The 14465-nt window shown below is 46.4% G+C and overlaps 1 long non-coding RNA gene across 2 annotated transcripts in view; it reads left to right on the forward strand.

Annotated features, from left to right (window-relative positions):
• The first annotated feature begins 1062 nt into the window (after window positions 1-1062).
• Window positions 1063-14465, forward strand: part of LOC309857720 — a 28215-nt gene continuing 14812 nt past the window's right edge. For both annotated transcript variants that reach the window (XR_014307869.1, XR_014307870.1), the window contains exon 1: window positions 1063-1223. This is a non-coding gene — a long non-coding RNA (uncharacterized lncRNA). The remainder of the gene's footprint in view (window positions 1224-14465) is intronic.

Here is a 14465-nt window from a genome sequence, read left to right on the forward strand (position 1 = left end):
TCGCCGGGCCCCTCGCGGAGAGCCAGCTGGTGTGGGGACGGTGCCGCCGTCCCCGAGGTCCCGCGCCGGTGTGCGCCTCCCCGCCCGGCGCCGCCGCGGAGCGACCGCCACCTTCGTCGCTGCCGAGAACTTTGTGCTGGGTGGGGGGGGCCCGCCTGGCAGGTGGGCGACCGCGGCCGGCGAGCCGAACCGGTGAGTGGGCTTGGGAAGTTGGGGTGTGAGTGTGCAGGCGCCCCGTGGTGGGACGCGGGGCCCCGCGTGTAGTTTTCCTCTGCCCCTCCTCTTAGTCCCCCTGCAAAGTTTCACTCAGGACCGGGGGGAACAAAGGGAGGGAGAGAGGCTAACCTGCTGCGAGTGTGTGGACTCTGGCGAAAGCGCGAGTCATTCGGACAGCCACTCCTCCCGGCCGGGTGAATGACACGGCGGCGCCGGCCTCCAGCCCCAAGCCAGACCCAGGGCTCCACTGGCACCCAAGAACCCTGGTGGCCCGGGGCTGCGGATACGCCTGGAGCTCACCCCAAACCACTTCCTAGAACTAGGACCCTGGGGGTGTGACGGGCCACCGCCCTTCCCTCCGCCTCTTTAATTTGAGCAGGAGATGGCTACTGAGATACAAGACCCAAACTTTGTTTTCACTCGGTAAAGCTGCCATCCCGGTGCTTTAAAACTAAATGTGCAGACGCTATTCATAGTGGTTTCTTAGGGACATCCCCGGGGGCGGGGCTGAACCGGCTGGCCCGCAAGTGGGGGACTCTGGACGCGCCCAGTGGCCCGGGGGCTCGAGGACAGCTCTGGTCCTCTTCCCCCGGGGTCTGGCCTCAGCACTGCTACGGCGGCCAGGACTGCCCCGGCGCGCAGGCCAGTGCTCGGGACGCGATGTCCATCGGCGGTAGGTGCGGGGCTCCTGCGCTCGAGTGGGCTTCAGGTTCGGACCCTCTGTCCTGCTCTTCGGTCCCTTCGGTTCCTCGGTGCTCCCGCTGGTGGCCCGGCAGAGGGCGCCAGCTCCCGATCGCTGCGCGGGCCGGCGGAGGGGAGGGGACTTGCTCGAGAGCCTCCAGGTAAGGAGCGTAGTGAATCATCCCGAGAGGGGGGACCCGATCCTCGCTCTGTGAAAGGAAGCAGGGAGTGGCCGTGGCGCTTCTGAGAAGCGGGGGCTGCCGCGCCGCTGTCCGTCGGGAAGCGGCGATTCTGTCACCCAGAGGTCTGGGGGAAAGCTCGGGAAGGTGAGGAACGTCCCTCCGCGCGGTGGCCCCAGGGCAGGGAACGGCAGCGTAGACTAAGGCCGGCAGACACTAGGACACGCAGCTGCGCGCCCTTCTCAGGGGCCGGTGGTGGGGCCAGTTTTACTCCAGCTCTGGGCGGTCCTGCTCCGGGCGGCGACGGGAACCCGGTAGCCGGCGGCCGATTGCCGGGCGGTTGCGACGGGGTGCTCCCGGCGGCCCGCGGGGTCCCGGAGCGGTAACAAAGGCGCGGCGCGGCGCGGCCACTGCTCCCACCCACTTCCGTCCCCGGCGCGCCCTGGCGCGCGCCCGCCCCGAGGTGCGGGCCGGGTCAGGATTTCCCTCTGTAGAGTTTCGGGAAGTTAGCTCCGCGGCCCGTTACGCTGGTAGGAGGGGCGGGGAAGGGGGTGACCCGCGGAGGTGCACGCCAGTGTTCAGAACTGCGACACTGCCTGTTTCCTCTCCGGACTGCACGGGCGAGTGGCAAGAGCTGCCGCGGCTCCCGCGCCCTTCCTCCGGTGCCAGGGTCGCGCCTCCGTAGGGCCCGCGCGGGTTTGAAGTCCCCGCGCGGCGCGCCGGGCCAGCCCGCCAGTCCACGCCCCTCCCTGCAGCCTCGGGTGGCGTGCGGGCTCCCGGAAGGGAGTGGTTTAGACCCCGGGGGACCGCCGGCACCCGCCGGCACCCGGAGCAGTGCTCCAGAAGGCGGTAATGGCATTACTGTGAGTTAGCGGCCGGGAGACTCCAGTCCAGGCCGCAGTCTGGGTCAGGTGCGGGGTTAAGCGCTTCTGGCGAAGGCATTACAGCTCTGGTGAAGTCGGACAGTTTATTGCACCAGGAAGTTCCTCGTGCGATAGGGGAGAAGGATGGCTGTGGGAATTAAGAGAGCTCCCTGTTTTCCCGGAGGTGGTGGGAACTTAGGCAAACCCAGCTTGCGCACAAGTCCGGTCACTGAAGTGGCCTGGGCAACATCTCCACCGCGCACAAGACGTTCAGGGCTCTGGATGCGAGACCAGAGGTGCTGCTAAGAAAAACCCAGGGCACTCTGCTCCGATGTGAAACCGTCCCCCAGTGATCAGTGGATAGAATACATATGCTTTCTTATCTGCCTCCACTCCCTTCTGCGGCGAGGAAAGGGCAGGAACTGTTTTTTTTATAAAGTGCCTGGCGGATGAGAGACTCTTCACACACACTTTGGAAGGATCTTCACCATTTCCCACCGAGGCGTTTTTTTATTTTTTTTTTAATTTAACAGATGAGTAAACTGAAGCGTAGAGAGTCTGGCTTGCTCTAAAGAGTGCTGTTTGCTCATCCCTGTGTCTTTGACAAAGGCTGATACCTGATTCAAGAGTCACCGTATGTGCTCTAAGCCCAGGTTGGGATTTGGTGATGTTAGGCATTGGGGTTAGGCGGACTTTCTACAGCTTGCTGGCTTCTGTTAGGACCAAGTACCAAAACGAAACCAACTTTTCAAGTTGAAGGTGTATGGCGACAACCAAGGCTTCTTCCAAAGATGCTTAGAGTTTTCTGGCAACTCCAAAGAGAGTCAGAAATAGTGGTCCTCTCTGTTGTGTCTCCTGAGGCAGGTGGGCCTGTGGTAGGAACTCTACATGGCATGAATCTCTGTTTGCCTTCCCCGTTGAAAGGAGCTGCATGCAGTTCCTACTCTGTTTAAGTGGTGTGACTGGGTGGCGGTGCTGGCTACGTGTGTAACATCAAGTGTGCCTTGGAAATATGGCCAACCTTGATTAACTGCTTAATGAGTTGAAACTCAGATGCCTTTTCGGCATCTAACAACATGATTTTATCTGTGCACATGTATGCATCACTGAGCTCATTTGTAATAGGGGCTATTGGTATTGTCTTGAATATACTTAAGATGGATTGCCTTTAAGAAAGATGTTGTTTTAAACTCTGGACTGACAGCCTGTGACTCAGAACATCCCAGGGCAGTGCCAGCTGTGGAGACAGGCACGATGGTTAAGGGCAAGCATCTGAAGTCACAATGGCAGGCTTGAAATGCCACCTTTACCATTTATAGCTCTGTAATATTGGGCAAGTTGCTCAGCCTCTCTGAACTTTGTTTTCCTCTTCTAGCACAGGGATAATAATAGCACCTCCTGATTTGAAGCTATAAGGGATAAATTTGATAATCCATAAAAAGTACTTAGTAGCACAGAGTCTAGCCTGTGGTAGCTATCTAACAAACACCAAGTATTAACCATGGTGTTTAAGAACAGATTCTTTCTTTCTTCCCTTGTCTCCTCCAAAGAGGTAAAATAGTTGGTGGTTCTTTGCCTTGAACTTGCTCTTCTTCTTAGTTAACACTGCTGTGCAATGCAGTGAGTGACTCCTCTTTTGGAATCAGTGGTTGGGGGGCAGGGCTGGTCGTGATGTAAAATTCTGTCTAGTTGCCCAAGGAATTTACCAGGGGCTCCGGAACTGTAGGGCTTTCTTCCTAATTTTACCGCTGTATAATTTTGTGGCCAGTCCTCTAGCCATTTATCTTTCCTTTAAATTTGAAGCCTGTAACCCTAATGGCCAGGATGACAGGACTTAAAGAAAAAAAAAAAAAAAAAACACTCAAAACCAGACACACTGGTGTGAAGAAGCAAGGATTCTCTTTGTTCATCCACTAGCTGTTTGTAACCCTGAAGAAAAATAAGAAAAATACCGCTTCTGTGGAACTTGTGCTGGCCCAGCCTTGGCAAGAGCGAACATTTCTCTGGAAAACAGAATATTTTTCTGGAGTCTGTTTAAAGGTGAGCCACCAGATTGGTGGAAAGGGGAGGAGAGTTTGAGATACCATTTGATTGGAAAATGGCTAGACTGTAGCTTGAAAGTGGATACAAAGTCAGGCCATGCTCAGGCTCAATGACCAGTAGACAACCAGTAGAGCTAGTTCCTGTGTTATAAAGCCAGAATGCTTTAAACTTAGCAGATACAAGTGGAGCAATCCTTTTTCATGCCAGCTTGTTTTGGAAAGACCTTTTTAACATTGCTAATTTGTAGCTGTGGATTTTTCTTGTGCATTTCTCTTTCAAACAATCAGTCATGGGCAAAAGCACAGAAACCCTATAATGTCATCAAACACCACCCTTTTGGGAAAGTTGTCAGCAAGAAGTGGCGCATGGGTCTGGAGTACAGGGAAGGGTTCCATTTAAAACATCAGAGAGGTTTTACATTTGGGTATAAAATGCAGCTTTCTCCCACACTGGAAAAAGAGCTGCACGCGTGACCCAGTGACAGCACGCAAAGGGTTAGGAGCAAGGTTTCCGCTTTTGTGCGTCTCACTCCATTTGTAGCCACTTGTTGGGCCCCTGCTGCAAAGAAAGAAGCAGCTGCAGGGCATGCGCCAGACCTGCCCTGGGCTGTGGCTTCCATTGTACGGGAAGATGAACAGGCTGGCGTTATTTTGGATCACATAGCAGCTTGTTCAAAAGCATCTTGCATTCCCCAGCTGTTTCACAACTTCTTCGCATATGGGAGAGAACTTGCCAGCTGCTGGGGCAACTGTACTTACATTTGCTGCTTTTGTGCAGTAACCAAGGAAGGTAAAAATCCAGACGCCTTTGTTAAACTCTAGCCATTGTCAATAGTCTTATCTGTTTCTGCAAAGTCAATGTTATTCTAGATACAGCCCTTCATGGGAGAAGGCTTAAAAGAAAATGTCAGAATTAACATTTTTTCTGAATAAATTTCTTCAGGGATCACCAGTATGTATAGTTTTTCTTACTGAAAACCCACACAGCTTTTGTGTTTTGTTGATTAACAAAGGGATGGGTCTAATATCAAAAATGTTTTTTCAATTAGACATGTAAATCAGGTTTAACTACTTCCTTTTTTTTTTTTTTTTTTTTTTGCATGAAGTATATAAAAAAGACTGTGTGTTCAGACAAGTGCTTTTTTTTGTGTTCAGAAGATTGGGTTGTTTTGCACTGGCCAAAGCCGGATGGTGTTTTGCCCACATCCCTTATCTTATCCATGACAAAACTTGAGTTTCGCATGCAGAAGCTGTTACTTATCCAAGACCTGGCTCTTTGGTTTAATTCAGCAAATCTTCTGTTGAGTGTTTACTGTGTGACAGGCCTGGAGAACACTTAAAGATGAGGAAGGGCTTGAGCCCAGCCCTGGCTGGATTCACAGTTCAGAAACCGCAGACTAGACCCATGCCGCAGACTAGACCCATGCCGGGTGTGGGCTTTGGTGGGAGGCTGCACCTTTTGGTGTAATCCTGTTGGGAGTCAAGTGCCAGAGACACAAGGCCTTGTGTCTGTGCCCTGAACTTCAGTCCCGGCCTCAGAAGCCTTCTGCCCTCCTAATCACTGTGCACAGAAGTGGATGAATGCTCTCTAGGAGCAGCAGCATAAATCACAGCCTTTTATTAGGATCGGTCAGCTGCAATCCCTTTGTTCTATAAAAGGTTATAAAATAAGCCATATTCACTTGGATGTGTATAAAACCCAGCCTGAAGCCCCTCTAACTCTTCGGGGCTTTTGCCCTGGAAACCACTGCTGCCTCAGATCCCCGGACAACCTGTAGTTGTTGAGTTAGACCCACGGTCCTAAGCCCTTAATTCCCTCTGTGCTCCATTTACACATCCTCGTGTCTCTTACTTGGTCTCTTTTCACAGCTGTACTTGAACTGTGCAGTGTTTCAGCTTTCAGTGGGTTTTACTGTCGTTTGCATGGGCAATTCCAAGAGCTCGGTTTGGACCCGTTATCTGTCTTCTGCCAGCTCCACTCCTTTCAGAAGATGACAGTGCCCAAGTGGTTATTCCTGTTTAAGGGGGTGGAGTGCTACACTGGTCCCGGCAGATTCCAGATACAGATAGATGCTCAGAATTCACATGTCTGGTCTTTTCCACCGGGGGAACTATTGGAAGACAAGCCAGCAGCCTTGGTCACGGGGCCCATGTTGCCCCTTCACCACGGGGCTCCCTAGAGGTTAGAAATGACTCTCTCCCTGGGGAGGAGAGGTGCTGGGCTGCCGAAGGCATCTCCTTTGGTCACAGGACTTCTCTAGTGTTTCTGGTGCCCCGGGCCTGTCCCCCACGCACATCCCCATAGCCGTCATCCAACCCCCGGACTTCGGCCCCTCCCTTCTCATCCTGGGACCCTGTGTTTCCTCTTTGACACGCTACCTCTCCCGCTCCTGCTCCTGGTGGCTGCCCAGCCATCTCCCCACAGGCCTCGGTTTCAAGTGTCTTAGGGACACTTTGCCTTGGATGCCCTTATCTCCATCTGTCATTGGTGTTTAATTGCTTCCCCCACCAGCCAGCCTGCTCTTTGACACCGGGTAGGCTATCCCTTCTGATGACTTCTGTCAGCTTTTCGTCCTGCTCATCAGGATGCCTTCTGTGTCTTCACTGCCCTGGGCTTCTGGTGCATGTCCTTGTGTCTCTGGGGGCGGCCCTGCTCTTTCTTGCTCTCTTCTCCTGGCCTCTCCCCCACCTCAGTTTTTTATTTAGGTATAATTGGCGCACAACACTACCTTACTTTCAGGTGTACGGCATAACGATTTGGTATTTGGATGGATTAAATGATGACCACAGTAAGTCTAGTGAACCTTCATGACTGCATGGCTACAGAATTGCTTTCTCCTTGTGAGGAGACCTTTAAGGACTGACTCTCTAAGCAGTGTTCAGAGGTACAATTCTTCCTCCCCTTTTTCGATCGTGCTTCTTGAGTGGGCGATCCTTTCTTCCTCATTTGTTCTTGGCCATTCGCAGGCTCTTTCTTCTGCCTTGTCGAGAGCCAGTCCCCTTTGGCTGTCACCTGCGTCAGGTGTAATAATCACATTAAATAGACTCAGTCACAGCTTTTTTTTTTTTTAAGATTTTATTTATTTATTTGACACAGAGAGATCACAAGTAGGCAGAGAGAGAAGGGGGGAAGCAGGCTCCCTGCTGAGCAGAGAGCCCAATGAAGGACTCGATCCCAGGACCCTGAGATCATGATCTGAGCTGAGGGCAGAGGTTTAACCCACTGAGTCACCCAGGCGCCCTCAGTCACAGCTTTTATTTAGAGAAAACTTTCCCTTTAAGAAAAATGGTTCTTTGGAACTGAAACTTGGAAACACCAGTTTTGAAACTGGTCAGGTCAGGGCATTTCAAAGGCCAGAACTTTGGGGAAAATGGTTTGAAATTTATTTTGGCTTTTCTTACCCATGGCAGGACCTTGAAAGGAACTGAAACAAGGCCTTGTTTTTGGATAACCTTTCCCTTGCAGATGGAAATTGTTCCTACACAGAGCAGAATTAATGTTTACTTTTTCCCCCCAAAATTATATTTCTGAAGGATCTTGGAAGGTATTTTGGGCTTTGTGGCCAGAGTAGCTTATGTATAATTCATGGGCGTATTAAGAATGTGCAGGGCCTCTTGTTCTAGAGGCTCCTCAGGGGTGTTTCCAAGCAGTAGTTCTGTGTCCATGAAAAGATACTGGAGAGGAAGTGTGAGGGGATCCTGGATTTGGGAACCTTTAGTTTTCTCTCTAAAGCTGTGAACGAGGAGGGGTATCTTCAGAGCAAGGAAAGGAGCGGGTTGGCTGTTGGGAGGCAGCCAGAAAGGATGTTCTTGCCCTGCCTTGAGCCAGAGCTTCAGGGATAACATCCCTGCCAGATGTTGCTCCTGCTTGATGGTGTTTGCTGTGAGTTCTGGAGTCCTTCCACCTGGTCCTCACTGCAGGGAAATTGCTCTTTCTCTGAAATTGTGTGTGTGTGTGTGTGTATGCGAATGGCTTCATTTGCATTTCTTCTTGCTCTCCTTTTTAAAAATTCCGAAAACAAGTGAAAGGATGCTTACCTGTGCCAAAATGGAGTTTGGTTCTAGAACTCCCCAATTAAAAAAGCACAGTTCTGGGAGTCCAATCTACAGGAGTTAGATATGGGAATCTGTCTACAGCGCTGAGAGAGGAGCTTGTGCTAGTGCAGACTGTAGCTCACCCAGACGGAGGGATGCTGCTTTAGTTGGAATCCAGATGTGGTCAGTGGGTTCAGTTAACCTAGAGAAGTTAACCGTCTCTGACAACATCTGGAGAAAAGGGTTTTAAAACTGGAATTACATAGAAATAAACAATGAAAGTAGCCCAACAGTCTGTTCATTCATTCACTTGTTTGTTCAGCAAACATTTGTTAACCTCGTAGTGGTGTGTGTGTGTGTGTGTGTGTGCGCATACACGCAGGGGGCACGTGCATGGAAACGTATGCAGGTATAAGCACATGCTCATACTGAGAACACAGAATGAACCCTTACCCTCACAGCGCTTACAGTCTGGAGATGCATTGTCAGCCCAAATGCAAAGGAAAGCGTCAGAGGTGCTGTGTTGGGTGCATGGTCCAGGGGTAATGGAGACACAGAAGATGCAGTGGTGGGGGTGGGGCAGCTGCTGATGGGAGGATCATGGATTCGGTCCACCACGTGCCAGGCCCTGCGCTGAGGGCTTGACATGCCATGCCTCTCATCATTGGCACCATCTTGTAAGTTAAAACCCTGGGGGTTAAGTACCTCAAATGACGTGAGACAGTAAGTGGTAGTATGTGAGTTTGAACTCCTATCCAAAGTCATAAACCTTCCACGATAAGTGAGAGGACATATCAGTATCTTCCTGGGTTTGCTGTCCCCTCTCCATCTGTCTCCATCACTGCTATACAAGAAGTAAGAAGGAACCGTTTTGTTAAAGGATGTGCAGTGGGGGTCTAGCCTGCGCCACCGACATATAAACGACATACTATGGGGATCGAGTTTAGACAGTTACTCTAAGTCTGCAATTATGCAGTTGCTCAGAGTATCCTTTATATTCAGTGTTTTGCCAACTGTATTTCTAAAGAGGCTTTCTTTTCCGTCTGCCAAGCTCTGCAGAAACTGGTTGTCAGGCTTATTGTCACCCAGGAGGGACTGTGCCCCATGGCTCTCCTCCGCTTCTTGGTGCTGGGCATCGCAGCCAACAGCCTCTGGTTTCTGTCCTGCTGTTCTCAGCTGTGTCTGGGTGAGGGAAGTAGTTCACTTTCAGGCCCGTTGAAGGAAAGCGTAATTTCCTCACGAAGCAGAAGCATATCTGCACAGTACAGGCTCTCAGGAGTCTCATCTTCCCATCCAGTGGGATGTGGGCTACCTGGCTTTATCTCCCCTTTTCCGCCTTTTAAGGATGACAAGTCTGTGTTTCTGATAAAACTCATGTTTAATCGTAAAAATACCAGCTGGGCAGGTGGAGGAAACCTACCACTATTGAAGAAGAGGAGAAGCTCAAAGAGGAAGTTGGATCTGCCTTCTTCTAGAAAGATTCTCTGAGGACAACGGGCAGCCTTCTTTAGAGTGAATCACTCTGGGGCTCAAGAAGAACTGTTGACAAGCACACTCTGCTTTAGGGCTATGTCTGTATGTCCTGTTTCAGATGTAGCTCTTGATAGTGGAGCAAGTAGAAAGACAGAACTCTGTCCTTGAACTGTGTGCCGGAATGAGGAAATTCCATGGTTGAATATTTGGAAGTAAACATGCTTTTCCTTCCTTCCTATCTTTCTTTATTTCTTTCAAGACTGCAGTTTTTAGTCCATTGGATTTTAAGTTCAAAAGCTCTTAAGAAAAAGGTTAAGAACCTACATTCTTAGAAACATTGATAGACCATGAGCTCAAGTACAGAGACAATTTACTTCAAGCAATGCTAAGACTATTTCCATCCTGTTCCTAAAAATGAATTTGATATAAGACTTTTAAATAGGATTTATATATATATTTTTCATTCTGACCCCAGAATTATCCAATTATCTGTTGAAAAATGATCATCATTATCATAGACTTCTGACATTGAGTTTCCAGGAAAAAGAAAAATATATGCTTGACAAGAAAATTATATGGTAGAAAAATGTTTTGGCTGGTTATTTATGTAAACCCAACATGTGTGTGTGGTTTTTTTTTTTTTTAAACTTCCTCATTACTTTATTTAAAAAAACTAAAAGTTTTCATCACGTGGCATTTTTTGCCGTACTTAATTCTCAGAGTGTTGGACATAAACACAAGCTGGTTACAGCAGGCAGTGGAAGCGCTGTATTTTTTTTTCCCCCCCATGGAAAAATTAGTTCTGTCTCTAGCGTTTAGGCTTCTTACACACACACACACACACACACACACACACCTTAGAGGAAACTGCAAACGTACTATGGAAAACCCACTTTCACTCTGAGCACAGATACTGGTTCTAGGTTCAAATAATACCATCTTATCTCCTTGTAGAACTAGTAACATTGATAAACCCACTCCTATTTCCTACCGGCATAACTGTGGTCTCCAGTATACATGTTCTTCTCGACTAATTCCCATTTCAGCTAGAAGTTGGCTTTCAGAATTCAGTGCTGTGTTTACATAATGATCACTCACACCTTTTTCTCCTCCAAGCTTTTTATCCTCTCTGATTGCCAAGTTCTCAGGGATTCCTGATAGTTCCTAAGAATGGCTTTTCTGTTTCATCTTGTATTTTCCAAATGGTATCCCCATTGTTATCAATTTTTAGAACAACGGGGGAGAATTGATGGGCTGTGGGAGAGTTGCCTCCATTGTGATTGGGCTTACCAAGTTCATTATCCTCATCAAGTGTGGGAAATTGGAGGATGCCTGCCTGTGGATTTAATGTTTTAGTTTCAGTATAGACCGGAAAGTGGAGACAGTTTAAAAGATGAAAAGATTGCACAATATGACAGGATTTTTCCTTCTCAAGATTTTTGTTTTCTAGGATTGTTATGATTATGATTATTATTTCCTGAAGTACCATTCATAGTCTGGTAGAACATACAGCTCTTGCTAAGAGTAAAGTCTTCTTAACAGTGAATACTTGGAAGTTTCAGTTAAAGTACTACGAAAATGACTCATTGTGAATAATCGTCATTTAAATGTAAGAGATATCGCAGTTTATAAATATTTCTGAGCACTATTTTGGGCAGGACACTGTGCTAGGCACGTTCACGTAATTAATATCCACCATTAACACTACCACCATATGTGGTAGGTAGTGTTACTTGGATTTTATGGAAGAGTTTCAAGGCTCATGGATGTACAATGACTGGGCAAAATCATTTATCTAGTGGGTGATTGGATTGAGATTTAAATATCGATCTTCCAGCTCCAAGGTCACACTTACTTTCCAGTGCACTGAGCCAATAACTACATGGTAGTTAATCACAGTGAAGGTCACCCGTATAACAGAGGATTCTGGAAGAGTAGCTTGATGCTAATGTAGTAACTTTTAAGGACTAAGAATTAATTTAAGAATTAACTATCAGCTTCCTCTCTCTCTGCCTGCCTCTGCCTACTTGTGATCTCTGTCTGTCAAATAAATAAAAAAATCTTAAAAGAAAAAAAAAAGAATTAACTATCAGTTTAGGGCTGGAGTTTTTAGTGCCCTGAGTCCATGTTGGGCTTGGAGAATCAGTTCAAGCATTTGCCTACTTTTTGATGAAGACATTGATTGTTCCAGATTTGTGGCCAGCTCACTGAAAACACTGATTGTGGTTGTTGTTTTAATGCAGCATTGTCCAAAGGGCACAGCCACTATTTGTTTCTTTCTAGCATTATTAAGTATAATGTTGTCACTCTTAACTTTCTAGTAAGGTTTCTTGTGTGTGTGTGGGGGGGCAGTTTGGCCAGTGTAAGCCAAAATTTCTCAACTCCCGGGGCTTCATGATATAGTCTTGGATAAGTTACTCAAACTTTTCTTGTTGCTACATTCCTTTATTACGTGCAGAGAAAACTTCCAAGTAGTAATTTGGGAGATTATTGAATTTTAAAAACTCATGGTTGGTCACGCCATATTGAGTGCTTAAGTCTAAAAAGGAGAAAAAACTAGTAGCTTGGTGTTAAGCAGCTATCCCCCCTGCAATGACCTCTTAAGCTTCTATATTAATAGAAGGAACCGATGACAGTGAGCAATGGAAATAATACTTAGCATCTATGTACATTTTATGGTTTCACATGCATCTCCTTTTAAATTTCTTTATACTCTATAAGATGAACAGAACTTGTCTTCTTATCCTTCTTGTATAGATGAGAAAATTAAGGCTCACAAAGAAAAATGTTCTACTCAAGATGATAAAGGAAGCAGACAGCAGGGTTGGCTTGAAAGTCAGGTCTTCTGACTTCTGTCCCTGTTTTTACCACTCCCGATTTCAGTCAGTAACAAGTGATAGAGGTTTTGCAATGGGACTTAAAAAAATTATATTAGTCATATTTACTCCTGATATAGTTGTCATAATTTGAAACTTTGTAATAAAGGTGTCCAACTCAACCTTTCTCTGTTAATCCATTCTGAGATGTAAGGCCACAGCTGTTGGAAGAACGTAAATTACCACCATAAATAAAGCTCTTCACTAAGATTAGAAGGAAAAGTATTGGCTAGATGAATGGTGTCTCAGAATTTTCAATGATCAGAATAGAGATACTGGTATGCTTTGCTGGTGAAGATATTCCCTTCCCTATCCTTTCCGGGATGACTCCAGCAGATGTGCTGGAAAGCTTAGGTTTGCATCAGGAGCGTTCATACAGATTAGTCAGTGTGGTGGAAAAGGTAGGAAAAGCATGTGTTATTGTTCTGTGTTGGGCCACGTGCCAAGCATTGTCTACATAATCCTTCAGAGTAGCTCTTAGTGTAGTCCTAGAGATGAGTCCCTTAAATCTCAAGGAGTTTAAATCCAAGTGGTGGGGCTGATATTTTTTCCAGCTCTTTAAGATGAAAACATTAGGAGTTATTCACCTCTACCATCTCAATTCTGTGGTTTGTTTTTCAAGATTAGCTTTCCTAGAAATACCTACTCTCACTCCTGTTTAGCCTAGAAGTCAGACACAAGAGCACCAGTTATATCAGAAGGAAGAAAAAAGAAAAATTTAGCAGAAGTTGACCTGAATATGGACTGACTGTCCTTTGAGAGTAGTGTAGAACAGTGCTTCTCAGACTTTAGGATGCATTCTGATCACTGGAGGATCTCGTTCTATCTCTTATGTATTCATTGATTTTTCTCTTTCTCTTATAAAATATTGACAGAGCAGTATTGAAGTATGTGAATGTGCTTGTGAATTTGTCCTTCTCCTTGCTGTTTGATCAGGTTTTGCTTCCTGTATTTGGAAGCAGAGCTGTTAAAGTGAATAGATGTTTAGGGCCGTTATATCTTCCTGATGAACTAGTCACTTTATCATTGTGAAATGATCTTTTTTTTTTTTTAAGATTATTTATTTATTTATTTGACAGATCACAAGTAGGCAGAGAGGCAGGCAGAGAGAGAGGAAGGGAAGCAGGCTCCCTGCCAAGCAGAGAGCCCGATGTGGGGCTCAATCCCAGGACCCCGGGATCATGACCTGAGCCCGAGGCAGAGGCTTTAACCCACTGAGCCACCCAGGCGCCCCAAATGATCTTTTTTATACCAGGTGATGTTCTTTGCTCTAAAATCTCCTAATATTAATAAAACCTCTTCAGCTTTCTTTGGATGGGTGACATCATTTTATGTCATCTTCTATCCTTTTAATCTGTTTGTGTCTTTACGTTTCACTTCTTATAGGCAGTGTGTAATTGGGTCTTGCTTTTGTTTGCAATACAACAGTATCTGTTTTCTATTTATCCCATTCTCTATTCTCTTTGCCCGTTTGCTCCTTCTTTTGGATTATTTGAGTATTTTTCACGTTTCCATTTCCTCTCCTTTGATGGGTTACCATACTGTATCTCTCTGTTCTGTTATTTTAATGGTGGCTTTAGGGTTTACAGTCTGCAGCTTTAACTTACCATAGTCTACACTTAATGAGGTTAAACCCCTTCGCATGTAAGAACCTTACAATAGTATGCTTCCATCTCAGCTGTATATTACCGTTGTCATGCACTTTACTTCTACATATTGTAATTAACTCCACATTAATTATTATTTTTGTTTTAAGAAGTTACTCCTATTTTAAAGATATTTAAATAATGAAAAATTTCAATGTTAAGTAATTGCTATTTCCAGTGCTCCTCATGCCTTTCTTATCCATATTTGTATGAGATGTCTTTTTTTTCTGCTCAAAATGGCTTCCTTTAATATTTCTTTTTATGCAGGACTGCTGCTCATGAGCTCTTTTTGCTTTTATATATCTGATAAAGTCCTTATTTGCCTTTATATTTGAAAGCTGTTTTGCTGGATAGAGAATTCTAGATTGGCAGGGGTTTTTTTGGTTTTGTTTTGTTTTTTTAATTATTTAAAGATGTTGCTTCACTTTCTTGGCATTTGCACTATTTTATTTCT

Source organism: Mustela nivalis (assembly GCF_964662115.1).
Source record: "Mustela nivalis genome assembly, contig: HAP1_SCAFFOLD_1125, whole genome shotgun sequence".
Taxonomy (NCBI): domain Eukaryota; kingdom Metazoa; phylum Chordata; class Mammalia; order Carnivora; family Mustelidae; genus Mustela; species Mustela nivalis.